General features: G+C 46.6%; 1 protein-coding gene across 4 annotated transcripts in view; it reads right to left on the bottom strand.

Annotated features, from left to right (window-relative positions):
* GREB1 (growth regulating estrogen receptor binding 1) overlaps positions 1-27,660 on the bottom strand; it is a 163,731-nt gene that overhangs the window by 125,679 nt on the left and 10,392 nt on the right. The window contains exon 1 of one of the 4 annotated variants that reach the window (XM_039460762.2): positions 1,045-9,841. The exons of the other annotated variants lie outside the window; for them this stretch is intronic. The gene's annotated coding sequence lies outside the window, so the exon portion shown is untranslated. Of the gene's footprint in view, positions 1-1,044; positions 9,842-27,660 lie in introns of those variants that run through there. 4 annotated transcript variants of the gene reach the window in all.

The raw sequence follows: 27,660 nt of genomic DNA, 5'->3' as shown, positions 1-27,660 counted from the left end.
CCAAATTTTGGCATACCAGCGACACCATCAATATATGGCAACAAGTCACAACATGAGAATATTAAGGAACATTCATGTAAAACAGCCTATTTTCCAAATGCTCAAAAGGTCCTCATAAAATGCTATGACAGATATCTTTTAAGAGTTTTGGGGAGCCAGGATCCTTTGAGAGTTTCCAAAATGACAAACAAGTGGGAAGATATTTGCAAATATAATAAAGAAGTTTTGGGAAAAGTGACTCACCCACTGAACAAAATTAGTTACAATTTATCCCAGAAAAAAAAATGTTAATATATAGATTTCTGTTAACAGGAATGTATCTTGGGCAAAGAACATGCTTTTAAAAATGGACCAGCCAACAGGCTGCCATGCTTTACCAAGGCATAGCTAAGGTTCTTTGCTGTGCAACGGGCACTCGCTGCTGTAAGGTTTGACAAGCAATTTGTGTGACCGTGGCCACAGAGCCCTCTGGAGGACAGAGGGACCAATCCCACCCAGCATGTTTACTGAGCATTTGCAGGACTCTCCAGGAACTGATACTCTGCTCTCCTTCGCCACCCTGAGGAGAGTGTCATGATGGGGACTGCTCCACAGCTAAGGCTCAGAAACCCAGCCAGGCCACCCCCATGAGAATCAACACTAGAATCCAGGTTTGTCTGAGCCCTGAGCTCAAACCCACTACACAGGGAAAACCGCCCAGAGGAACAAGTGACCAGTCCTAAAAGCTACATATCAGGGCAAAGTGGCTGGGGGTGTGACAGATCCCAGGTACTGGGAGAAGACAGGAAGCCATGGCCACAGGAGCCATGGAGGCTGGGGAAGAGGGTAAGACAAGCTCTGGAAGGTGGTTCCCAGAGCCTCACGCTGTCCACTCTGAAGGCACAGGGGTGGGATCGAGACCACTATGTCCACACTACATGGACTGTGTGTCTGTATGACAACCCACAACGGGTGGAGAATGCCATGAGGCCCCTTACTCTCCATTCAAACTCTCCCAACTATCTCCCATTCCTCCTCAAAAAATCTGCTCCCAGAAAAACGCACATTTGATCATTATCCTCTCGGAGAATGAATCAGCAGAGACAGTCGAATCATAACCATAGAGCCAACAGAATCCAAGCCGAATCCACGCTTCTCTTGTCGTGAAATGAATCATCCAGTCATCATGTTTCCAGCCTCCTTTGGGTCACCCAGATGCAAGGAAGTCATTTGGGGAAGTCTTAGGTCCAGCTGGGGAGGTGAGGTCAAGGCCATGGATCTGAAAATGTAAAGTGTCAGGGTTGTCCCAGGAACCAAGCTTCTAACCAGGGTGAAATAAACCACAGATCAAACACAAGAGGATGTGGCTACCACCTCAGGGGAAAAAGAATAAGCTTCCCTGGAGAGACCTCCCCACATCGAAGCAAAAGCCCCTGGTCTTCCCCACCCCTGAAGACCTTCTTCTATGTCACTGCCTGTCAGTCTTAAGCATCTTCAAATCAAGAAGGTAGGACCAGGCACAGTGGCTCATGCCTGTAATATGAGCACTTTGGAAGGCCAAGGTGGGCGGATCACCTGAGATCAAGAGTTCAAGACCAGTCTGGCCAACATGGTGAAACCTCATCTCTACTAGAAACACACACAAAACAATTAGCCAGACATAGCAGCAGTGCCTGTAATCTCAGCTACTCAGGAGGCTGAGACAGGAGAATCGCTTGAACCCAGGAAGCGGAGGCTGCAGTGAGCCAAGATCACACCACTACACTCCAGCCTGGGCAACAGAACAAGACTCCATCTCGCAAAAAAAAAAGAAAAAAAAAAAGTAACTCAGAAATTGAACTGCGTCCCCCACAGTTCCTATGTGGAATTTCTAACCTCTAGTGTCTCTGACTGTGACCTTATTTGGAAACAGGGTCCTTGCATAAGGAATTAGTTAAAATGAGGTCACAGTGGAGTTGGATGGCCCTTCATCCGATATGACTGGTGTCCTTATAAAGGGGGAATTTGGACACAGACACACTCACGCCATGTGAATACTGGAGTTCTGCTACCACAAGCCAAGAAAGTCCCAGAAGACAGGAGAGATGCCAGGCCCACCTCCTTCCCTACGGCCTGCAGAGGAGAGCAGGGCCCTGCTGAAGCCCTGACCTCTGACTTCTGGCCTCCAGGGAACTGTGAGACAATAAATGTCTGCTGTTTAAGCCACCCAGTCTGGAGGTTTGTCACAGCTGCCCTAGCAAGCTCATACACCGAGTTAACCCTACCCTCACCAAGAGGACTTTCCAGATCCAAACAACACGGATACTTCCCTGCCCAGGCGCCTGTTCAGATGAGAGAAACTTCATCCCTGTAGGGTAGGAAGGAGGAAGTTTGATGGAATGACTCAAAAGGAGTAATCATGCCACATCCCTCTGTTGTCAGTTTTGAACCCAGAGATCCAGAGCAGAACAGGAAGTACTGGACACACTGGACCAAGTCCCACAGTCTCCTGTGCCAAGGATCCAGAGATACCATCCACCCTGGCAAACTCCCAGCCTCAGTCTGCACCCGGGCGCCACTCGGCCCACAACTGCCACTGTTCTGAGTGATGAGGAATGTCCCACACCCCTTTCAGCAAAACCCTGCGCATGAGGTGACGTCAGGGGCTCTCTGTTCCTTGGCACAGAATGCGGTCAAATGAAAACACATGGGCTCCCACTCACTCGCAAGCATCTCCATTGAGCACTTAACAGCTGTCTCTCCGGCCACCTGGCAAGCCCTAGACAATCGAGACGGGGCCTAATTCATCAGTCAGTTTCCATGACATCTGACACCGTGGGCACCAAACAATCCACAAGCCCTGCTCAACATTAATCTGACCTCAATCATGCAGAGTGGGCACCCGCCAAGCTGCCATCTGATGGCTCTGTGAAGGTGTGGTGCTGCCAGGGCCCGGGGCAGCCCAGGTTTCAGTCATAGGGACTCGCACAAACACCTCTTGAGGCCTACCTGGGCCACACCCTGCAGCATGGGAAAGGTACCCCGACCCTGCACTTGGACCATCACGCTATACTCACAACACTGCAAGGAGACAAGATCAGCACATCTGGGGCAAAGGCCAAACAGTAAGTAGCTAAATGGGAGGAACAGCCCAGGTGCTGTTGGAATGTACAGAAAGGGACAGAGACAAGACTTGGAGAGGTTGGGAAGCTCAGCCCCGGTGTCCTAACGCTTCGCTTTGCAGGGCCCCAGGCTCCAATCAGAAGGCATGTCCTTGTGAGCCCTTCCTCCAAAATCACTCTGGCTCCTATGTCTCATAGCCAAGACCCTGTTTCCACAGCTAACATCAATCTACCTTCAGATCAAGCCCCTTCCTCTTTTTTTTTTTTTTAAGCTGATAGCACCAGGTCTCCTGGGCAGTCTCCCATCCAAGAACTGACCAGGCCAACCCTGCTTAGCTTCTGAGATGAGGCACATTCAGGGTGGTCCAGCCATAGACCCCTTTCTCTTTGTAAGGAAAGGCACTTGAGCCAGCTGGGAGGGAGGTGGTCACAAAAGGCAGCCCAAAGACAGGTGCCTGGGCTGGGGCGGAAGCAGCCGGACAGGAGCAGCACCTTCATACAGCAACTGTGCAGCACCGCCTCGGACAAGGTGCGCGGGCTGGTACTGCTGGGGGGCAAAAAGCAGGGAGGCTGGGGGCAGTGAGGAAGAGGGCCAACGTGGCCTTGGAGGGGCCACAGGACACAACCCTAGCCTACACCCAAAACCTCACTCATACAAGTGACCCTGGGGCCACTGATCACACCAGGGAACCTTCCAGACACACGGGCAGAGAGAGCCACTGGAATAATAAGCAGTGGTCACATCATCCATGTTCCAGATGAAGGAGCTTGGACTGGATCCTAACCTCTGCTCTGTTCCTGCAAGGGCTTCCCCAAGGCAATGCTCCCCGCCTCACAGCCCTCGCCACCCACTGCCCACGGAGGAGAAAGGTCTGTCTCAGTAGAGACGGAAGCTGCTCCTCTTTCCTCCATTAGGTAGAACAAATCAAGTGAGAGCCTGTTAGCACAGAGACTGCCTCTCTTCCTGGTGTGCAGCAGCTTCCTAGGTAACTTGAGTGCGGGTCTTTCCCTTAGATGGACGGTCCCAAGGTCCATCCTGCCGGGAGGGAGTCAGGAATTGGGGCGCGGAGCTTGGGCATGGCCGTTCGGCCCTCGTGCCTCAAATGCATGGGCTCACAGCCTTAGTAAGGTGAGATTCTGGCCTCCATCTGCCTGACTCCTACGTCAACTACAGCTGGGATTTGGGGTGGGGAAAGGGAGAGTCACTTGTTAGCTCCCAAGGCGAAAGGGAAACATTGCAGGGTCTGAAGCCCCTGGGTGATGTGAGCAGACATGTTCTAGAAGACATTCGATTGTGCTGGTGGGAATCTGGCTGGCGCAGAGACCTAGCAGAAGCCAGTTATGACAGTCCAGCCGAGGACGGCACCAGAACAATCAGGGCAAGACAGAAGAGAAGAGATTGTCCCCAAACACACACACACAGACACAGACACACACACACAGACACAGACACACACACACACCAGGAAAATCGACAGCACTTGCTCATTACCTGGTTATGGAGGCAATGAAAGATTCCCAAGTCTCAGCAGATGGCATCAAAGAGTTCAGGAGAAGCTGGACTAAGGAGAAAAAGCTGGGTTCATTTTGGAGGTGATGCTCTGGGGGGACCCTCCGCAAGCAGTGGGATGTCCAAGTCTAAAGATCAGGTGCAAGTGTTCCTGTGGTTCACGTGACATCCACCAGGTCCCGCTACAGAGGCCATCTACACATTTTCACTTTCAGTGGCCCGATTCCGGATTTGCCAAGCCAGTTTGAAAATAAACCACGGAGCTCTAATGAGCTTTTCTCTGGTTGTGTTCTTCGGCACGCCCGAAGTGGTATCTGGCCTAGCTAAATGCGCCACACAAGCCTCTAAGCACAAAGCCTGGAGTAGGTGAAAGAATTTACTCTGCCCCTAGGAGTCTGAAGTGTTTCACGAAACGCTACTAGGCTGAATTAAGAAGAATGTCAGAGGATTTAGCCTTTGCTCTCAGAGAAATATGCTGTCACCTCCTGTTCCCAGAGGAGGGGCTGATGAAGGATCACTCTGGCCTGAGAACATCTGCTCTGCCCTTTTAGGCAGCATTCCTCCTGGGAGACACAGGAGGGGACGGGGATGTGGCCACCTTGAAGCCGCCAGGTCAGTGCCCCTGCCCTCCCCCCACACTCAGGCTCCCATGGAGAGCCTCACATCTCACAGGGCTTCCAGCAGAGGAAGCAGCCAGATGGTGCCAGAGAAAGCCTTGGAGGGGCAGAAACACAATGGAAAAAGAGTGGGAGGTTGCCTCACTCACATTTATGTTATTTAAGACTTGTAAAAGACACAACATCCACCACCTAATTTCTTCTTGGAGAGTCTCAGGTTTGCAGATAATGACATTTTCATTCATTCATTCTTTCCTACTTAGCTCATTTTCCTCTCACTACCCCTAGACTCTGTTCTTTGAGCGCATCATCTGTATCCAATTCAAGCTCTGTTCCCTCTGCACTGGCCATAATTCCTGGTATGTTGTACTGCTCAGAGAACAACTACTGAAAGACTGAATTACCGAGTGAGTGCGTGGATGGATGGACAGTGGAGGAAGAGATGGGAAGATGGATACATGTGTGGATGGATGGATAGGTGGGTGACTGGGTGGGTGGATGGATGGATGACTATATGGGTAGTGGAGGAAGAGATGGGAAAATGAATACAGGCATGGATGGATGGATTCAACTAAGAGCTCTTAAGTGACCACTCTGTGCTAGGTACTGGGGATACAGAGATGGCTGATGCCTGCTCTCAACTTCAGAGGGACTCATGACCTAGTAGGGGTAAATGCCTAAGCCAATACATGATAAATCCTGTAACAAAGAGGAGAGAGCAATGGACTGAACACAGAGGGGTTATACAGACTGAGCCCCAAAAGATGCAAAGGATTTCTTGGCGCTCGGTTCAGCATGCACCTTCCCAAACCTGCAGTAGCATTCCTGTGGCCCAGCTGAAACCTCAAAAGTTCATTCCAGTTCCTTCCCTCTGAAGAGCCCTTTGTAATCAACACCCCTCCCCTCTGGCTTGACGAACATTGCTGAGGGTCATCCCCCTCCCAAGACAGCAGTTACATAGTACATGCATCTCAGGACACCAGTCTGGCATCTGATCGTGGAGACACGGTGCGGCACGGTCGCGGATGTTGGCAAAAGAGTGTAGCAGGAAGGGTGTAGGACCTGGAGTCAGAGTCTCCACCTGGTGAATCCCAAGTTCAATAACGCAAAAGCAAACTTGGGAACATAACTGATCTTCTCTGACTCTCACTCGTTCTATATTTACCTGGGTAACATGGTAATACGTACAGAGCAGTGTTGTTTAAAAGACTGAATGAGAACTGTAGGTAAATAAACCCAGTACCCTATCTGGTACACACATTGGCCCTCAATGTTAATCGCCTATTTTCTGCTTCCTGGGATTTGGAGACACCATTTCTTTTCCGTTGCCTTCTGTCATGTAGATTCGACTCTATCCCAACGGCTCCAGTCTCCCAATCAAAAATATTCCTTCTTCCACCCATCCTCACCCTCTCCACACTGAACTAGCTTCTATTCTGTTGGAGGGAGTAGGAGATTAATCTTCATCGTCCCCTCTTACAATGTGAGCTCCTAAGGGCAGAGGCCAGGACTTACTCAGCTCTACAACCCCTAAGCCTAGCTAGTACCTGCCACAGATTATTACTCAGGAAATTGTTGGCTAAAAGAACCACAGGTTATGTTAGTGATACCAGTGTTCCTGCAGCCCATGTGAGTGCATCCTACCAAGCCAGGATGTCCAGCCAATATGTCAGTATCGGTACCAAGAAGGATCAGGCGTGGAGGAACACATCCTACATACTGGGGGCTAAAGAAATGTGAATTATTACAAGGAAGTCACTGTTCTTTTTTTTTTTAAGCAAGACTGAAAACCATCAATTAACTAGAATGAACAGGAAATTGGGTGTTGCTGCTAATTTAAGTTTCTGGCAGGTCAAAATAATTCTCCAAGCCAGGACTATAGAATTTCAGAAAAGGGAGAAAATTCGACCAGTGAAGGAGACCAAGGAAGGCTTCCTGAAAGAAGTGGCCCTTGAAGGATGACTCAGACGTTCCCTACGAACCCCATACTGGGCAACACTAAAAGAATCTAATTTGTGGCAAAGATCTCAAGTGTTGCTCCCGGACAAATTAAGTACCATGACCCTGAGCTGCTTAAAACTGCCTTCCCTGGGATGCCCATCCTTTGATTCTGGGATTGAAATTCCATGAGGGTGACAGACAGACCCTTACTGTTCCCACACAAGGACAAGGGAGAGACACCCACGCGCCTCTGTCAGAGATAAGAGCTTCGAGTTCCTAACGGACTTCCAGGACAGCTGAAAAACGTCCTCATGTGGGAAAATAAAGAGGACAGACAGATTTGATTCATCCTCCGGGCATTCTGGAACCATAGCCAGCCTGCTTACACACTCTTCTTTATGAATACAAATAGGAAAACAACCAGACCCAATTAAGTCCATTTTTTTTAAGCTTTGCACTTCAGCTCCAGAACAGAGAATTTCCATCTTTATCAAAATCTCCATTCCCGGGAGGATGGTGTGTTGAAAGAATCCATAACTCTTTCTCTCCAGCCCACAGGTTCCTTTACCCTCACTGCCCCAGCAACTGAAGGAAGGTCAGCTTGACCTGATTGTCTTTGTCTATAAGTCTTTTTTTTTTTTTTTTTTTTTTTTTTTTTTTTTTTTTTTGAGACGGAGTTTCGCTCTTGTTACCCAGGCTGGAGTGCAATGGCGCGATCTCGGCTCACCGCAACCTCCGCCTCCTGGGTTCAGGCAATTCTCCTGCCTCAGCCTCCTGAGTAGCTGGGACTACAGGCACGCGCCACCATGCCCAGCTAATTTTTTGTATTTTTAGTAGAGACGGGGTTTCACAATGTTGACCAGGATGGTCTCGATCTCTTGACCTCATGATCCACCCGCCTCGGCCTCCCAAAGTGCTGGGATTACAGGCTTGAGCCACCGCGCCCGGCAAAGTCTATAAGTCTTAAGCCACATTTGTCTAAGTAAAACATAAAATTAGGTAAGCTGCGTAAGACGTCTCCTAAGTCTCATTCTTTCCATAGGATTCTTCAGATCGCATGAGGGTCACTGACCAGGTGCCATGTACTGGGCACAGCGAGCCTTCCAGCAGTTGTGTGAGATAAGAGGTCTCGTGCCCTTTGTCACTCTGGGAAGGTGAGGCTTGGTGGTTGATTTGAGCAACCGGCTCCTATACTAGCTGGCAAGCTGTGGGGCACACAGCCCAACCCAGGGAGTTGCTCCTGGACTAAAAACCATCAATTAACTAGAATGATCAGGAAATTGGGTGTTGCTGCTAATTTTTCTGGCAAGTCAAAATAATTCTCCAAGCCAGGACTATAGAATTTCAAAAAAGGGAGAAAATTCTACCAGCTAAGGAGATCAGGTCACCAAGGCTTTTTTTTTTTTTTTTTCCTCTTTGAGACAGAGTCTTTCTCTGTTGCCCAGGCTGGAGTGCCATGGCACAGTCTCGGCTCAGTGCAACCTCCGCCTCCCTGGTTCAGGCAATTCTCCTACCTCAGCCTCCCAAATAGCTGGGATTACAGGCACGTACCACAACGCCTGGCTAACTACAACTTCCACCAAAACAGACTAATCTTCAGCAATCCTTGGTCTAAAAACAAACAAGTCACTGTTTTCTAAAGCTTTAGGAAACACACACGTTTCCCTTTATTTTAATGTTGCCGGGGAAATCCTTGCAGGAATCACACTTGTTGCATTCATCACTAAACACCCAGGGCATGGCACATAGTAAGCACTAAGTATTTGTTAAGTGAATTTTTACTTAATAGAAAGTACTTGGCTTTTTTTTTTTTAATTTTCTACTTCATCCCCATAAGAATTATAATTTCTTTCTTCAGGTTTTACTAAATTAAAGGATGATTCCCAAGACACAACTTGCTCCCCAGGTCAACTTTTTAAAATGAAAATAAAAGAATTCGAAGACATCTTTGCTAGAGGTGATAGTGGCACAACATTGTGAATGTGCTAAATAAACACCACTAAATTGTTCACTTTAAAATGGCTAATTTTATGTTGTGTGAATTCCATGTCGATTACTTTAATGTGTTTCCAGCACTGTTTCTGAATATAACTCTATTGCCAGTGCCATGGGAATTCCACCCGTTGCAGGCGAGAAATTGCCAAGTAACAGAAAGCAATGAGACTGGACCAAGATTTTTTCAGTAACACAGACAGCAAAGTAACAGTCAGGGAGAAAGGTGTAGTGGGTGGTAGTAACAGTCACACCCACCAAGGTCTCCTCCACAGACCAGCACTGAGCCAGGCATCTGAGGTGTATCATCTCACTTAATTCCCACATCAACTCTAGAGGCAGGAACCCTGTTCTCTCCAGTTCACGGTTGAGATTAGGTGTCTAAAATACAGGGCACACATGCTGAGTGTCTGCTTTGAGCCATATGAATGCCCACTGTAAGCCAGTCATGGAGGCTCACACCTGTAATTCCAGCACTTTGGGAGGCTGAGGTGGGCAGATCACCTGAGGTCAGGAGTTCAAGACCAGCCTGACCAACATGGCAAAACCCCATCTACTAAAAATACAAAAATTAGCTAGGCATGGTGGTGCGTGCCTATAATCCCAGCTATTTGGGAGGCTGAGGCAGGAGAATCGCTTGAACCAGGGAGGTAGAGTTTGCAGTGAGCCAAGAATGCACCATGGCACTCCAGCCTAGGCAACAAAGAAAGACTGTCTCAAAAAGAAAAAAAAAAAAAAAAAAAAAAGCCCACTGTGTAGTATAGAGGAATCCCATTCCGCTAAGCTCAGGGTCTTAGCAGCAGGCAAGTTCATGGATGAGGATGAGGAGCAGTGAGACGTGACTGCTTCTCTGCTGTGCAGACGCCCCTCTTCCCACCAGGTCACCTTCAGAGGGCATGCTGCTTCCGCATCTGGAGACATCCAGGTTCTCCAAAATGGAGTTCCTGTGACCTTCTCCACCCACCCCTAACATGCGACGGTCCCACCAGCCTTCACTGACCTCACTCTCCCATGTTGTCTTCATTGGCCCAAAGTTCACCCTACATAGAACGCCATCCCCCGCTCCGTTCTTACTCCTCCATTCACTCTCAGGGATGTAGAACCAAAATTGTCTTTCTTCCTAGTTCTGCCTTTACAGCTATGCAGTCTAGGGAAAAATGTAACCTCTCTGAGTCCCAGCTCTCCAGCCATAAAATAAGGATGATTGTGTAGCACCTGAAAAGCTAAGACCCCTAGAAAAATGCTTTACTGGATGATGGATAGAGTGATCTTTTCATCCAAGTCTGGCTACCCATGGCCATTCACCAGGAGAAAGCTTCATTCTCTAAAGACTGCTGGGAGGGAGTGAGCCTGACCCCCCCATGCCTGACCTCGAACTGGCCCTGCAGAAGCCAACGTGAAGGGTTTGTGCTGGCCAAAGCTGGGCAATTTGAGCACTGAAACAAATAATTAATTACTTCACCAGATTAGGCACATTGACTGTTTTTAAAAATCAGTATGTGCATAATCAGCCAGGCATGGTGGCTCAAGCCTGTAATCCCAGCACTTTGGGAGGCAGAGAGGGTGGATCACCTGAGGTCAGGAGTGCGAGACCAGCCAGGCCAACCTGGCAACACCCCGTCTCCACCAAAAATATAAAAAATAGCTGGGCGTGGTGAAGGACCCCTGTAATCCCAGCTAATTGGGAGGCTGAGGCAGGAGAATTGCTTGAACCCAGGAGGCAGTGAGCCGAGGTAGCAGTGAGCCGAGATTGCACCACTGCACTCCAGCCTGGGTGACAAGAGCAAGACTCACCTTAAAGAAAAAAATCCGTATGTTCATAATAATATTGAAAAAAGATAAACTAACACTGGCTCAGCTTTGGAGGATGCTAGAAAACCAACCTTATAAAAGAATTCTGGCGAATATATGAAGAAGAAATTATAAATGAGTGTATCACCATTTTACAGCTCCTAATGAAATCAGGTACCTTAACAGTGACTGTCAATGGTGACTAAATCCAGTGATGAAAGATTGAAGGGGAAATTTTAAGATGGATAGATCAGGCTGAACAATTATTGGAATTACTAATAGGGAGACATGCAAACTGCATCCTGCTGTGATGCAGTATAAAGTACACACCATCACTCTGGCATCTTCTCGCCAGATATTGAACCTGAATCTGATCCAGTCCCTACATCAAACTACCAATTTACTGAATATACAGAGACAAAGATACACATTAAACAACAGCCCAGTGATGCAATCAGCAAAGTCAAATAAGCAAGGAAGTCCAAGAGACCAGTGACCAGTGTTTCCAACAAATCAATGGCAGGAAAAAACGTTAAAGACCAAAAGAAACCTAACAGACATATCAATATAAAGCAATGCATGAGCTTTTTTTCGGATCCTATTCTAGCAAACAGACCAAATGCAAAAACGTGTTCATGAAATCAGGGGAAATTGAATAGTCTTAGCCCACTGGAGCTGCTCTCACAACATATCTTAGACCAGCTAATTTATAAACAGCAGAAAGTCATTTCTCATGTTCTAGAGACTGGGAAGTCCAAGAGCATGGCACCAGCAGGCTCAGCGTCTGCTGAGGGCTCCGTCTCTGCTTCAAAGATAGTGCCTTCTCACAGCCTCTCACATGGTGGAAGGGGCAAACAGGCTTTGGCACAACCTCTTTTTCAAGGTGCTAATCCCATTCATGCAGGCAGAGCCTTCATGGTCTAACCCCCTCCTAAAGGCACACCTCTTAATACTATCACTCTGGGGATTAGGTTATAAATTTTAGGAGGATATGAAAATTCTAACCATAGCAAACATTAACTGAATAATTGGTATAATAAAGAATTACTACTAATGTTTTTAAGGTGTGATAATGGTATTGTGATAACATTTTTTCTAAGAGAGTATCTTTAGAGATACACACAAAAGCGTTTTGGACAAAATGATGTACCTGGGATTTGCTTCAAATAATCTAACAAAGAAAAAAATGTGTGCAGTGTGTAATAAAACCAAATCGCCCACATGTTGCTAATTTTTTTTAACTTTGGAAATGCATATATCAGGGCTCATTAAAATATTCTCTTTTCTTTTGTGTATGTTTAAAATTTTCCATGATAAATGCCTTAAAAAGGAGAAAAAAGTGAATTTGGTCCTGCAACTTCTGGACTTAGGGGGAATTCTGATAGAAAGAAAAGCTTGGATTCACCTTTAGGGCAGAGATGTCTCCGTGTTTTGGAAGATGACCTCAGTGGATGGACACTGGGTGGCGATGGCGATGGTGGGGATTCTGGCAAACAGTGATTTGAAATGCTATGGATCTAGAAAGAAAAATCTTCAACACGTTGCAAGCCAAATCTCTAAAGTTTATGTTGGTTTTAAATGGATGTTTTTTCTATTTTGTTTCATTCTAAATACGAGCGTAGACTATGCTGTCCTGGAAAATGACTGTTCTTGGGAGGATAATGTATGTTCTTGCTCAAGCAGCAAGCCATGTAAAAGGAGAATGGCCAGGCAAAGATATCAAGGAGGCAAAACAAACCTTCACCACGCTGGGGGAAAGGCAGAAAGGAGTCCTGCCTGAGGCTGCCAAAGCCTGTGCAAAGCCTGTTCTGCTGAAGACCCATGCAGGGCACTGTTCTTTGCTGGCAAATGAAAGTTCTGGGAAATATTCCAGCGCCAGCTTCATGTGTTCCAGACACATGGGATGGTAAGGGTGGCTGCAGGGCAAGGCCAACCCCTGGATGTGAAATGTGGAGGTTTTTCCTGAAGGAAACAGAAATTCCGACTGCCATGAACCCCTGGAGAAGGAAGATCTAGGGACAGAAATTGGACCAGGGAGCAGGCCTGTGGCATGGGACTGGGGCCACTGTGGGGAGAGGCTGAAGGCCTGGAAGAGCTCAGTGTCTGTCTGTCTGTCTGCCTGTGTTTCTCCTTCTCTCTCTCAGAAGAAGAAGAAGAAAGCAGACCTCTACCACAGGAGAAATGGACTAGAAGCTGTCTAGAAGTCTCTGAAAACAATATAGCTAGTACATGGCTTTACGTTTTTTTAAACTATAATTCCCTCCTGGGATAATGTTCTCAATATATTACTGTAAAGCAATGCAGCCTGTGTTTAGATGAGTTAATGGAGAGAATTAAAGAAAGCCCCCCCCCCCCGCATCCTCAGTTAAAATAATTCAGGAAAGGAAAAGGCCTCCTTCTCACTCATTCCAAAACCCGTGTCGTGACAGCCGCCACAGCGTCCCCTGAGTCCCGTGGTCTCGGGACTCCAGGACAGAGCAGGGACCAGAGAGGGACAGACTCAGTGTGAACACAGCTGATGGGGGCACCAGGCAGCCAGCTCCACCCAGAGCCTCTGAGGGCAGGAAGGACTCTGAGAAGCAGGAGGCTCGTGCCTGGATGGGCAGCCACTGCATGCAGGAGACTCCCTCGCTGAATAAACCCATCTGATAGAACTGCACCGGCTGGGCAAGGTCTCCGAAGTAATTGAACACAGTGTGCAGTACGCATGTTCACTCTTGGTTTCTTGATACCAAATATAAAGCCCTGATCTAGTGCCTGTAGGCAGTCACTACAGGGCCAGTTTTGATGCTATTATTATGATGTTGCTGTTGTGGGTTTTTTTGTTGGTGTTTTGGGGTGGGTTTTTGTGTGTGTGTGTTTGTTTTTTGGAGTCTCGCTCTGTCACCCAGGCTGGAGTGCAGTGGTGCAATCTCGGCTCACTGTAACCTCCACCTCCTGGGTTCAAGCGATTCTCCTGTCTTAGCCTCCCGAGTAGCTGCGATTACAGGCACCCACCACCACGAGTGGCTTGTTTCTGTATTTTCAGTAGAGATGGGGTTTCGCCAGGTTGGCCAAGCTGGTCTCAAACTCCTGACCTCAAGTGATCTGCCCACCTTGGCCTCCCAGAGTGCTGGAATTATGGGCGTATGCCCCCTGTTGTTATTACTATGACTAATCATGAGAAAATATCGATGCTTGTGAGATCACCTACCAAGAAAACTGGTATACAGAGAAGGATTATTTCTTTTAAAATTTCTTTGTATCATAAGTTATTGATTATTGTGTAATTTTGTATCAAAATCAGCAATGTTCTTTCATTGCTTCCTGCAAAATATAAAGGGATGTAAGGCATGTTGTATTTAAGACAATGGCTACCATGGGTGGGTCCTTGATCCTGAAAGTTCTGAAAACAAAATGTGAATCCGCAGTACCATGCACTCTACCACTGCACACCGCAGGGTGTGGGGAGCGTTAAGGGCTGGGGGTTGGCTCCTCCTGGGGACGGAGGGTCCAGAGCTCAGGGTGCCACGCTGCCCTGCTGCTCCGGGTCTGGTTGTTCTGCCAGCTCCCGAGCTTCCCCGAGCTTCCATGATCTCATCCCCAGCACACGTCACCTTTCAGCACAATGAACTCTCAAGACATGAATGAAGGGGAGACAGGACTAGATGATCATTTCTATCTACTCTGGGGAAATTCACCTCCGATTCCTAACCAATTCCAAAGGCAGATGATCTCATAGAAAATAATAAATACACCAGCTAAAGCTCCACTGCTTTCCCCTGGCCACCAAGGTTTCTCATCACCTAATGAACAAAACTCCCACTGGTCTGGATGTGCTAAGGTCTGCCAAGGAGATCATGGGAAGAGAAGCTCTGATTCCTGGGCCTCAGGTGCTCTCACCATTAGCTTCCCTGAGGAAAAGTTGTCACTGGTTCCCCTCAGGCTACGACCACAAGCCCAGTCCCCAGATAAACCACCCAGCCTGGCTCAGTTGCACAGTACTACCTGTTGACACATGACCAAACCATGCTTCTCAAGGACAGAAAATCCCAGCATCTATACTCAACCAAGAACACACAAGATGATTTGCTGTGGCTGGAAACATTACTCCCAGGCCACAGAGAATGTGAGACTCCATAGGCACACGGACCATGTGCCTTTGACTCACAGGTCTGTTTTTGGTGCCTGACATACTGCAGGTGCTCAATAAATATTTGTTGTAGCAATAAACAAACACAGCAGGCTCTGATCCCCAGCCCTGTCACTTCCTCACTGTAGAACCATTCATAAATTGCTCTGCCTCTCCGCACCCTATATCACCACTGAGAGTTTGCTGATGTTAAACATTATCCTTTTTCCTGATTTAACATTTATTTACAGAATGCCTTACTACTGCTTTACTTTCAATGTCTGTTTACAAGTTAGTTCAAACTCTCTTTCTTGTTTCTTATTTGAGACAGGGTCTCACTCTGTTGCCCAGGCTGGAGTGCAGTGATGTGATCACAGCTCACTACACCCTCAATCTGGGCTTAAGCAATCCTCCCCCCTCAACCTCCCCAGTAGCTGGGACTACAAGTGTGCATCACCACACCTGGCTAATTTTTTATTTTTCATTTCTATTTTTTGTAAAGATCAGGTATCCCTATGTGGCCCAGGCTGGTCTCAAACTCCTGACCTCAGGTGATCCTCCTGCCTTGGCTTCCTGAAGCATGGGATTACAGGCATGAGCCATTGAACACTTTCATTGTTTTTTATAATTTACTGATTTGTTATTATTGAGTTCCTCACATCCCTGAGGATGTGAGACAAACTCTCAGGAAGGGATAGAAGAGCTGGAGAGAACTGCTTGTATGAAAGACTTTAATCCTGTCCAGGGTGGCCAGGGACAGAGTAAGGACAAGTGGCTGGAGAGACAGGAAGGAGCTGGCAGGCACCATCACAGAAGGTGTTCTCCACCCCAACAGCATGCCAAGCTATCAGGAGAGAGTTTAAGCAAAGGAGAAGCATGATCAAATATGGGCTGGGCGACAGACTCACACTTCCTTCGCTGCAGTCCCTGTCTCTGTAGAATGTGATCACACCGGCCGGGTGTGATGGCTCATGCCTGTAATCCCAGCACTTTGGGAGGCCCAGGTGGGCAGATCACTTGGGGTCAGGAGTTCAAGACCAGCCTGGCCAACATAGTGAAACCCCATCTACTAAAAATATAAAAATTAGCCAGGCATGGTTGCATGCTCCTGTAGTCCCAGCTACTCAGGAGGCTGAGGCAGAAGAATCACTTGAACCCGGGGGGCAAAGGTTGCAGTGAGCTGAGATGGTATCACTGCACTCCAGCCTGGCTGCAGAGTGAAACTCCATTTCAAAAAAAATCAAAATAACGGGCCAGGCGCGGTGGTTCAAGCCTGTAATCCCAGCACTTTGGGAGGCCGAGGCGGGTGGATCACGAGATCAAGAGATCGAGACCATCCTGGTCAACATGGTGAAACCCCGTCTCTACTAAAAATACAAAAAATTAGCTGGGCATGGTGGCACGTGCCTGTAATCCCAGCTACTCAGGAGGCTGAGGCAGGAGAATTGCCTGAACCCAGGAGGCGGAGGTTGCAGTCAACCGAGATCATGCCATTGCACTCCAGCCTGGGTAACAAGAGCGAAACTCCGTCTCAAAAAAAAAAAATCGAAATGAAAAGAATGTGATCACACTATTTTGCCAGGCAGTTGTTGCTCAGAGCCAATAGAGTACCCCAAAGTGTGTGTCTGGCACAAGGAAGGCCTTCATGAATGAAAACCAAAAAGTAATGTTGAATTATTCGTAATGACCAACAAGTGGAAATGACCTAAACATCTATCAATCAATGTTTGGATAAACAAAACGTGAGCTATCCATACAATGGAAGGTTATTCAGCCATTAAAAGGAATAAAGAGCTATTACACGCTATAACATGGATGAAACTTGGAAACATTACCCTCGGTGAAAGAAGCCACACACGAATATACAAAATGTCCGAAACAAGCAAAATCCATAGAGACAGAAAGTAGATTTGTGGTTTCCAAGCAAGGAAGGAATGGAGACTACCCGCTCATAGACACAGGGTTTCTTTTTGAGTAATGGAAATACTTTGGAATTCATGGAGGTGGTGGCATAGCTTTGTAAATCTACTAAAAATCACTTTAATATAGTAAGTTTTATGTTACGTGAATTATATCTCTATTAAAAACTGCTTTTAAAATCTCCATCCAGTTTCACTTTTCATGGTTTCAGTTTTCCAAGATCTGAAAATATTAAATAAAAAATTCCGAAAATGAACAAGTCATAAATTTCAAATGGCATGCCATTCTTAGCAGCATGATGAAATCCCCTACCTTTCCACTCCATCCCACCCAGGACGTAAATGTCCTTTGTCCAGAGTGTCCACACTATGGACACCACCCACCCATTACTGCTAGTCACTTCTGACCCATCTTGGTACTTCTGTCAACAGATCACAAGAAGCATGGTGAGTACAGTGCAGGGAGAGAGAGAAGGAGAGAAACCACGTTCACTTAATGTTTATTACAGCATATTGCTGGACAACATGGTGAGACCCCGTTTCCACAAAAAAAAAAAAAAACAAAAACAAAAATTAGCCATGTGTGGTGGTGCATGCCTGTAGTAATGGCTATTGAGGAGGCAGAGATGGGAGGATTGCTTGAGCCAGGGAGGTCAAGGCTGCAGTGAGCTGTGACCACACCACTGCACTCCAGTTACACAACAAAGTGAGACCCAGTTTCAAAAAAAAAAAAAAAGGTGGGGACCAGTACAGTGACTCATATCTGCAATCCCAGGACTTTGGGAGGCCGAGACAGGCGGATCACCTGAGGTCAAGAGTGTGAGACCAGCCTGGCCAACATAGTGAACCCCATCTCTACTAATAAAACAAAAATTAGCCAGGCGTGGTGGCACATGCCTATAATCCCAGCTACTTGGGAGGCCAAGGAAGGAGAATTGCTTGAACCCAGGAGGCAGAGGTTGCAGTAAGCCAAGATTAAGCCACTGCACTCTGGCCTGGGCAATAAGAGTGAAACTCCATCTCAAAAAAAAAAAAAAAGAAAGGAAATCCCGGCTCTAATTAAGTAAAAAATCAGTTCAGCACAAACATAAATAAAAAGAGAACTCTCAGTATGATGCTGGAAAATTAACAAGACATAGCAAGGAACTCACAGGAACTAGGTGCTTCAAGTGGGTTTGAGGTTGGACACATCTTGAATTATCTTCCTAAAAGATACAACACAAAATAGCATATAAAGGCAGCACCTTTGTGGGTGGTGCAGTGGCTCACCCCTGTAATCCCAGCACTTTGGGAGGCCAAGGCAGGCAGATCACCTGAGGTCAGGAGTTTGAGACCAGCCTATTCAACAAAGTAAAACCCCGTCTCTACTAAAAACACAAAAATTAGCCAGGCATGGCGGCATGTGCCTGTAGTTCCAGCTACTTGGGAGGCTGAGGCAGGAGAATCGCTTGAAACTGGAAGGTGGAGGTTACAGTGAGCCGAGATCGTACCACTACACTCCAGCCTGGGCGACAGAGTGAGACTCTGTCTCAAAAAAATAAAAATAAAAAGCAGCACCTTCTGTACTTAATGAGTTGGGTCATGGTAATTCGGAGATCAACAGCAAACATGTCTAAAACATTTCAGGATCAAGAATGTAAGATCAAGAGGGCCCTGCCCTCCTCTCAGGCACATCCTTCTGCCTCTCAGCTCCCCACCACCACTGCTTCAATTTACTCAAAGTCCCTAGGACATAACTGGACAAATGCAGTCAGTAGAGCACATGGCCGATTAAATAGTGTCCCTGCAGGAAAAAAACTGAACGTGTTCATTGGCTGAAGCTGCAGTACTCAATTCAGGTCCCATGGGTGCCCAAATGATGGATCCCTGATTCCTACCCTCAAGAGACTGGGCAGTGGAGGAAAGAGAGAGCTTGCCACTACCTCATGTAAGATCCTGAGCTGGGACCCTGGCTCTGTACCACATCCAAGTCACATCACAGCTTGAACTAGGGAGTGAAATGCTATCTCCTGAACTGCTAATCTTTCTTATATCTCATGCTAGCATTTCAATCCAACTGCAGCTTGCTACTCACTCACTCCTCTTTCTGTTTCGTTTCTTCTGCCATTTCTCTTACTGACTTGCTCCCACAGTAGAGCCACATTTGGTTGGGAATCTTACCATTCCCTGGTGTCAATACGTAAAGTACCCATTATTTGCTCATGAAAACTGAGTAAAGCTCTGTGATTCCACTTTCCCAACTGCTGAAACCATCTTCCCTAATAAGTAACAGTCCATTACTTGAAAGATATATTTGAGTATTTTCTGTAAATCAAGCAGATAATTTTATTTGTAACATTTTTGTTGTTACAATGAGAATACTTTACTAACCAGGCCAGCGCAGTGTGGCTCATGCCGGTAATCCCACCATCTTGGGAGGCCGAGGCAGGTAGCTCACTTGAGGTCAGGAGTTCGAGACCAGCCTGGCCAACATGGTGAAACCCTGGTCTCTATAAGAAATAAAAGATAAATGGCTGGGCGTGGTGGCTCATGCCTGTAATCCCAGCACTTTGGGAGGCTGAGGCGGGCAAAGCACCTGAGGTCAGGTGTTCGATATCAGCCTGGCCAACATGGTGAAACCCTGTCTCTATAAAAAATACAAAAATTAGCGAGACATGGTGGTGCATCCCTATAATCCCAGCTACTCAGGAGGATGAGGCAGAAGAATTGCTTGAACCAGGACGTGGTGGTTGCAGTGAGCCAAGATTGTGCCACTGCACTCCAGCCTGGGCAACAGACTGAGACCCCATCTCAAAAAATAAATAAATAAAAATTTCAAAAAATTAGCTGGGCATGATGGTGCATTCCTGTAATCCCAGCTACTCAGGGGGCTGACGCAAGAGAATCACTTGAACCCAGGAGGCAGAGGTTGCAGTGAGCTGAGATCACACCACCGCACTCCAGCCTGGGTGACAGAGTGAGACTTCACCTCAAAAAAAAAAAAAGAATACTAATCAGAAGGGGCAACAATATCGTTCCAATTTTTTTTAAAGCAACAATTCTATAATGTAAAGAAATTATTTAAGAGGATATCTGATATCTGCAGATATCAAAATTTGAGTAGTAGAATGCTTACAGTAATGACATAGATACAGGTTCCTAGCAGACCCACAGGAAAGTTGTATGTACAACATGACAGCCTTTTTGTAAAATGTGTATGTGTACATTAAAAGGATATGAAGAATCTCTTAAAATGCTAACCATAGTCATGTCCAGGTAAAGGAATTAGTTTTTTGTTTTGTATTTTTCCATGTTTCACAAGTTTTCTGCAATTAACACATTTAGTTTTTGAGATTTGAGAAAAGCAATTTTCAATTATTTTAATCAGATAAGTATTATTTTAATCAGATAAGATATTATTTTAATCAGATAAGATAAGGAAAACAAATTTTCCTCAGAAAAAAAGAGACTGCTGTAAGTAGCTAATGCAAATATTATTGATCTGCTTTTGCCTGAAATTCACAGCAAAGTAGAAGCAGCTAAGCTCAGGACTCTATTCCCCATGGAGAGACCCCTTACACAGTCAGGGCAAAGGACATGGCCAGATAGCAGTGTTTAGACATGTCTTTGATGTCCTCAGCCTTCATCCTGGACGGCTGACCAGCGGAAACAAAAGATCATTCTCATAGCGCTGGCTGCAGCCAGCCTGTGTGCGCCCACCCCTTGCTGCCGCTGTTTCCCAGGCTGACCTCTGCACCCACAAACAAAGGCCTCATTTGCAGCATGGTCAGCCGTGTCAAACATTCTCTCCAGATTCAGCCATTGAAAGGACATTTCCTTTTTCCAAACCCACTCTGTGTCTTCATGACCCAACTGGAGTGAGAACAGAGTTTTGGAATGAAACAAACAAAAAAAGACAATCTGCCTTCCACAATTAATAATAATCCTGTGTTTTTGGAGATTGCAGATATATTTTGCTGAACTGTGCTTTTTATGCTCCCCCTACCATGAACATATTTGAATAATGAAGCATTTTAAAATAATAGCCATTTTTAAAAATGAAAACCCATGCTTCCAAAATTGCACTTGAGTTCCATATGTTCTCTACACAGGTTTTTAGGCAGCCAGGGGCCACATACCACATTTGGGGCTGGGGAAGACATCACAGGAGCTAACAACTGAAATTAGTCAGCAGTTCTAGTGGGTCTGCAGCTGACAGGGGAGACAAAGTGGGCACCCAGCCCAGTCATGCCCGTGCCTACCACAAGGTCAGTTCCACCCGTGGGTCAATGTGCCCCAGATCAGTTCAGGACGCCAAGTGTCGCCACTCCCTCCCTGGGCAGGCAGGCTGCCCAGCTGCCCAGCAGCAAAACTGCATAGGAACTCAGACTTCCATCACCCATCCAGCTTTGCTGTCCCCTGATCCACGTCCCCACCTCACTGCCCCCCAATTCTGACTCACAGTGTCCCAAAGCTGAGCTGTCTTCATGGTCCTCTTGAAGGCTAGAATTAGCTATGTAAATATCGGTGAACATCATAATTTATTATGCAAACTTTAGGCACTGTTGTGTCCCAATATATTTAACTTGATAATGAAAAGCAGGAATTCTTAAAATCTTAAATACATGCAAAGGCGATCCATCGTGGGACAGATAGCTTTTTCGATAAATGGTGCTGGAACAACTGGGTATCTACAAACCAAGAAATGAACCTTGACATGACCTTTTACAAAACCTAAACCTTTTACAAAAATTAACTCATAATGGATCACAGACTTACATATAAAACATAAAACATTTCTGGAAAAAACAAAATTTTCAGGATCTAGGCCTAGCTAAAGAGTTTTAAATTTTGACCTCAAAAGTACAATCCATAAAATAAAAAGTAGATACATTGGACTTCATAAAAATTCAAATGTTTTGCTCTGCCAGGAGGTGGAGGCTGCAGTGAGCTATATTCACAGCACTGCATTCTAGCCTGGGTGACAGAGTGAGACCCTTTCTTAAAAAAGAAAAAAAAAGTTTTGCTCTGCAAAAGACTGTTAAGAGGATGAAAAGACAAACTACAGGAGAGAAGAAAATGTTTGCAAACCACGTATACAACAAAGGACTAGTACTTGGAATACACATTTTTTAAATTTTTCAACACTCAGTAGTATAACAAAGCAAAAGAAGCCAATTCGAAAATGGGCAAAAGACATGTTTTACTGAAGAGGATATATAGATGACAATTAAGTTATGAAATTATGTTCAGTGTCATTAGCCAATAGGAAAATACAAATTAAAACCACAATATGACATCACTACACATCTATCATAACAGCTAAAGTAAAAAAACAGTAACACCATCAAACATGGCAAGGACACAGAGAAGCAGGATCCTCACACATTGCTGGTTGGAGTGTGAAATGGTACAGTCACTTTGGAAAACTCTCCTAGTTTCTTAAAAATTAAACATACAACTAGCATAAGACCCAGCACTTGCACTCTTGGATATTTACTTCACAGAAATTACAACATATATTTACACAAAAACCTATGTTGCACAAATGTTCATACTAGCTTTATTCATAATAGCCAAAAACTGGAAACAACTCAGATATCCTTCAACAACTTCATGTTTCAATAAACTGTGGTGCATCAATATCATGAAAGACAATTCAGTAATAAAAAGGAATGAACCACTGATACCTAAAAAACCTTGATGAATTTCCAGAGAATTATATTGAGTAGGAAAAACGAAAAGCCAACCTCCAAAGGTCACACAACATATAATTCCAGCTACATAATATTTTTGAATTGACGAAATTATAGAGATAGAGAAGAGAGCGCCATTTGCCAGGGGTGGCAAAGAAAAGTAACCAAAGCTATAAAAGAGCAGCACAGGCCTGGGGTGGTGGCTCACGTCTATAATCCCAGTGCTTTGGCAGGCCAGGGCAGGAGGATCACTTGAGACTGGGAGTTCAAGATGAGCCCGGGCAATGAAGTGAGACCCCATCTCTACTAAAATAATGTTTTTAATTAGCCAGACATGGGAGTTCGAGGCTGCAGCAAACTATGATCATGCCACTAAATTTCAGCCTGGGCAACACAGTGAGACCCAATTCAGAAAAATAAAATATATATTAAAAAAAAAGAGTAACATGAGGGGTCTTTATCAGGATGGAACTATTGTGTATCTTGACTGTATCAATGCTGCCATAGTGTATGATAGTTTTACAAGATGTTCTCCTTGGGAGCAACTGGGTATAGGGTGCACGAGACCTCTGCATTATTTCTTTCAAGTGCATGTAAATAATAAAAATTTGCGTTAAAAATTAGTAAATACTATAGGTCAGCATTTTAATGATATTCTTCTTGCTAGCAGCTTGCCATAACCCTGTGTGACCTGAGCAGCAGAGTATCCTTTCATCCAGACCTCCCCCTTGTTCACAGACGTGTGAGGGGGTGGTGGGGCTGGGAAGGTAAGTCGCTGCTGCCGCCATTGTCTCCTGTGTGAGAAATCTCTCTGGGTATTTGCAACCTTTCTACAATATTAATGGGGATTAGAAGGGAGCATCCAAGGGCCAGGTCAGAGCCAGTCCTTTTCACTCATGTAAATGACCTGAGACAAATCTAAACCGAGAGGGTTCACATCCTAACAAGGCATTTTTTGTTCCCGTCCATGGTGATCGAATCATTGAAAGAAGACCCTGTTGGTGACCTCAGCCCAAATCCGAAAGGCATTTGCATCCCTGTGAGCTGGGATCAGCGCACAGTGGCCAGTCCCTGATCTCCACCGACTGTGCACAGGAGGTCCAGAGTTTCTGGGAGGAAGTAACAGGCTGACGCATCTGCTAGACTCAAGGACAGTCACAGCAGCACGTCCGCCACGTGCGGAGAGGGAGGGAGCACCACGGATACGCAGAGGCAGCTTCACAGTCAGGCAGAGCCTGGAGCCCCAGCCGTGCCGCTTTTTGAAGCTGTAACAGTCTGAACCTCTCTGAGTCTGGTTATCCTCATCTGAAAACGGGGTTGCCGCTACGTCCATCCCAGGGTTGCTGCAAAGATACGGAAGAGGAGCACCACGCACAGACTCACGGAGGCACTCAGGGACACTTGGCCCTTCCTTCCCCCACTCATCTGAGTTCGGAAACACCGAAAATCCCGTTCACTCAAAGAAAAGTGTTTTATCCTAACCAAGATTCGAGGGACTGGTACACACAGAGGCGAGGCGCTCAGACCCTGGGCCCAAACTGTGTGTGTCCAAACTCTGTTTCTGCCCCCTCCCAGGTGTGTGGCCTCAGACAAGCTACTTAACATCTGTGTGCCTCAGTTCCCCACTCTGCAAAACGAGGATGATAAAAATACCATCTACCTCCTAAGGTTGTCATGGGACTGAGTGAGTTACATGCGAAGTACTTGGCACAGTGCATGACCCTAACGTATTCTTTTAATGCATCCTTTTAGGTAACAGTTTGGTTAGAAGAAACAAAATTTCCTTGAGACCTTTCTTTTCTAAATTTTGTGGAAAAACAACTGTGTTGTATGATAAAAGTACTAGGCTAAACCGAATGAAATTGCCAATATGTCGCAATTCTGGCCTACAAAAATGGCAGGTGTGCATGGTTCCACCCAGTTAGCAAGTTTCTGAGCCTCCATTTACACAGCTGTAGAAGGTATATCCTAGTCCTTACATTCACAGGCTGTGGCGAAGCTTAGTGCTAATGTAAAAGGTTGGCACGAAGTAGGGACCTAGTAAATGACAGCAGCTGGTAGTGTAAAGCCACCAATCTTCTTCCCAGTGAGATGCTCAACATGACTTATGAGCAGTATGTCTATGGAAAGAGGCATGGCGACAAGCAGATGATGCAACAGGCCTGATTCCCCAGAAGACCAGTCAATGTCACAGGGGGAAGGGGCAAGCGGGGGAGACTCATCTCCCAAAGATCACAGAATGACACACAGCAACCACCAGAGGAACAGAGCAGGAGGCGCGGACAGCCAGTGAAAACTGACCACCACCAGCAGTGAATAGGCCAGGCCTCAAAGGCAGGTCATGGGTGATGATGACGCTAATAAAAACAGTAATAACAAGTTGGGGGCTCTTTGCACGTATGAGGCAATGGTCTAAGCACCTGACGTGTAACCCACAGGATTTTGGCAGCCATCCCATAAGGTGCTGATTATTATTGAGCCCACTTTACAGATAAAGAAACAGATCTGGAGAACATTAAGTCGCCTGCCCAAGTGTCACTGAGTTCGGATTTGACCCTGAGTCTGTAGGACTCCAGGTGACCAGCTGTTACCTACACACCCATTAGTTTAAGCACTCGGATCACTTCCATTAAAAAAGATGTAGGATTATCATCATTGAAAGACAAGGACAAATAAGGAAGCCAGAAGTCTGCAGCTGCATCAGGAAGGGACCTCAGATTTCCAGACCAAGGATCTCCTCCATGAGTCTCTTATGAGAGCAACTCTAGAGCAGCGTCCATAGCAATGCTTCTCAACTGTCGGCATCCGTAAGATGCACCTGGGTGGCACCGGGCTCCACCATCAGGTACGCTCATTCAGAGGGTCTGGGGGCCCAAGGATGTACATTTCCATTGATTTTCCAGGTGATACTGCCACAGCCAGTCTACAAACCGCACAGAGGATCCAGAAGGTATCTGATAACCCCAACATTTCATGAGTCTCTGTGGTGACAAGTCTGGGAAGATGGCTTCAGTGTTGGGGGCACCCCCAGGTCACACTGCCCCTGCAGCCCATCTTCTCAGCCTGGCTCTGTCCAGCCTCTCTCCCACTTTGGAGTAAGACAAAAATGGGTTCCCTACCATCTGCTGGCTGTGCCACTCAGGGCAAGTCCGTGGGCTTTTCTGCACCTCAGTTTCCCCCTCCGGCTTACCACGTAAGGAGCAAGTGAAGGAGCCTGTGTAGGGTGCCTGGGCTACAGCAACTGTTCATTTCTTCTCTCACCTTTTCTCCATCAGGTTCATTCCTCCTAAGTCCCCAAACACACCAGCTCAAATTCTACTCTCTCTAAACTTGTCTCCTGTCTGTAGCCGTTCACAAGGATAACAGCTATAGCTTCCATTTCTGTAGTTTACAAATTGGCGCCTGAGGTCAGAGTCCACAGCTGACACCTCCCGTGCCCCCTCCCATGCCCAATGCAACACCTGATGCAGAGCGAACATTCAATTAAGGACTTACTGGTCAAAACGACTCACTAAATCCGCTCTCCACAATTTTGGGGAAAAAATGCCACCTTGAAAAACATAAGCTTGCGTTAATACTGGCTCAGTATAACATATTGTATAAAGAAACCAATTTTACATAAGCTAATTCAGGGGTCCCCAATCCCCAGGCCACAGACCAGTACCCGTCCATGGCCTGTTAGGAACCGGGCCACACAGCAGGAGGTGGGCAGTGAGCGAGCGAAGTTTCGTTTGTATTTACAGTCGCTCCCCATCACTCTCACCTGAGCTCCGCCTCCTAGCACAGCAGTGGCGGCATGAGATTCTCATAGGAGCTCGAACCCTATTGTGAACTGCGCCTACCAGGGATCTAGGCTGCGTGCCCCTTACGAAAATCTAATGCCTGATGATTTGCTGTGGAACAGTTTCATCCTCCAGCACACCCTGTCCGTGGAAATACTGTCTTCCATGAAACTGGACCCTGGGCTAATTGAGAGAAACAAGTTCCTACGGCAAACAGTACCCACCTCATTCCCCTTCATGCCACCATTTCCACGGCCTATAGACAACATTAAGTCGGGACTTGCTGTATAACTAGGTTGAAAAGCAGACAGTTGGGGTGCCTACTCACGGTGTCTTTATTGATGGGTTCATACAATCAATCATCTTGGGACAACTGCTCAAGGCCAGCAGCTGGCATCAGCCCTTCCTGGAATTTGGGCTCTGCTTCCTGACAGGGTATCTCCAGCTGCTGAGCCTCAGCTCCCATTGTTTAAGCCTAGTCTTGCTGATTTGTGTCACTCTTGTCTGTTCTCTGCTCCAGCTGTGGCCTGCCCCCAGCAGATAAGGAGCCATTTTCCTAGGGCACACCCTCAGTGGGGTGGGCACTGCCTGGCACAACTGCCTTGGAGACTCTTGCTGGCCCCGCAGGCACTTGGTGTTGCCTTCCCGTGGCAGTTCCCTCCCTCCCCAGGAGGCCTGCAGTGTGAGTCTCAAGGGGGCTGCCCTGGGGCACAGTCCAGATGAAAGACTGTTTTCCTCGAAACAAACCTTTACCCTTTTCTCTTCCCTTACATTGATTCTGGCAAACTTGATTCCCACTGTCCCCATCCCCATTCATGCACTCACAGGCCCTAGTCAATGGGAAGTCGGCTCAGGGGGAACCCAGGTCAGTGTCTCATGGAAACCCACCCCTCATCTCAGACTTCTCATGGCAGGGAATGAGCCTCTGCCATGTGAAGCCAGCTCCAGATCTGAGACTGTGATAACACAGCTGAGCTCCCAATTTATCACGTTCCTTTTGGGGAAGCTGCGTACGGATGGCCAGGAGTACAGCAGACTGGGTTTTCGATGGCTGAACAAGAAACAAACCAACCAACAAACATTTCTTGACAGAGCATACTGAGGGTCTGGAGAAGAAAGGATGAGGGATGTTTTCGTCGTAACTTAAGACTCAGCCAAATGTGGCACAGTTGCTTCTAGCAAGTGGGGTGGGCATGAAGGGGGAGCCCACTCAGGCCTGGCATGTCCAAGACGATGCTCCAG

This window comes from Saimiri boliviensis, chromosome 1 (assembly GCF_048565385.1).
Source record: "Saimiri boliviensis isolate mSaiBol1 chromosome 1, mSaiBol1.pri, whole genome shotgun sequence".
NCBI lineage: Eukaryota > Metazoa > Chordata > Mammalia > Primates > Cebidae > Saimiri > Saimiri boliviensis.
The sequence above is the reverse complement of the archived record's forward strand: the minus strand, read 5'-3'. Positions and strand labels throughout refer to the sequence as shown.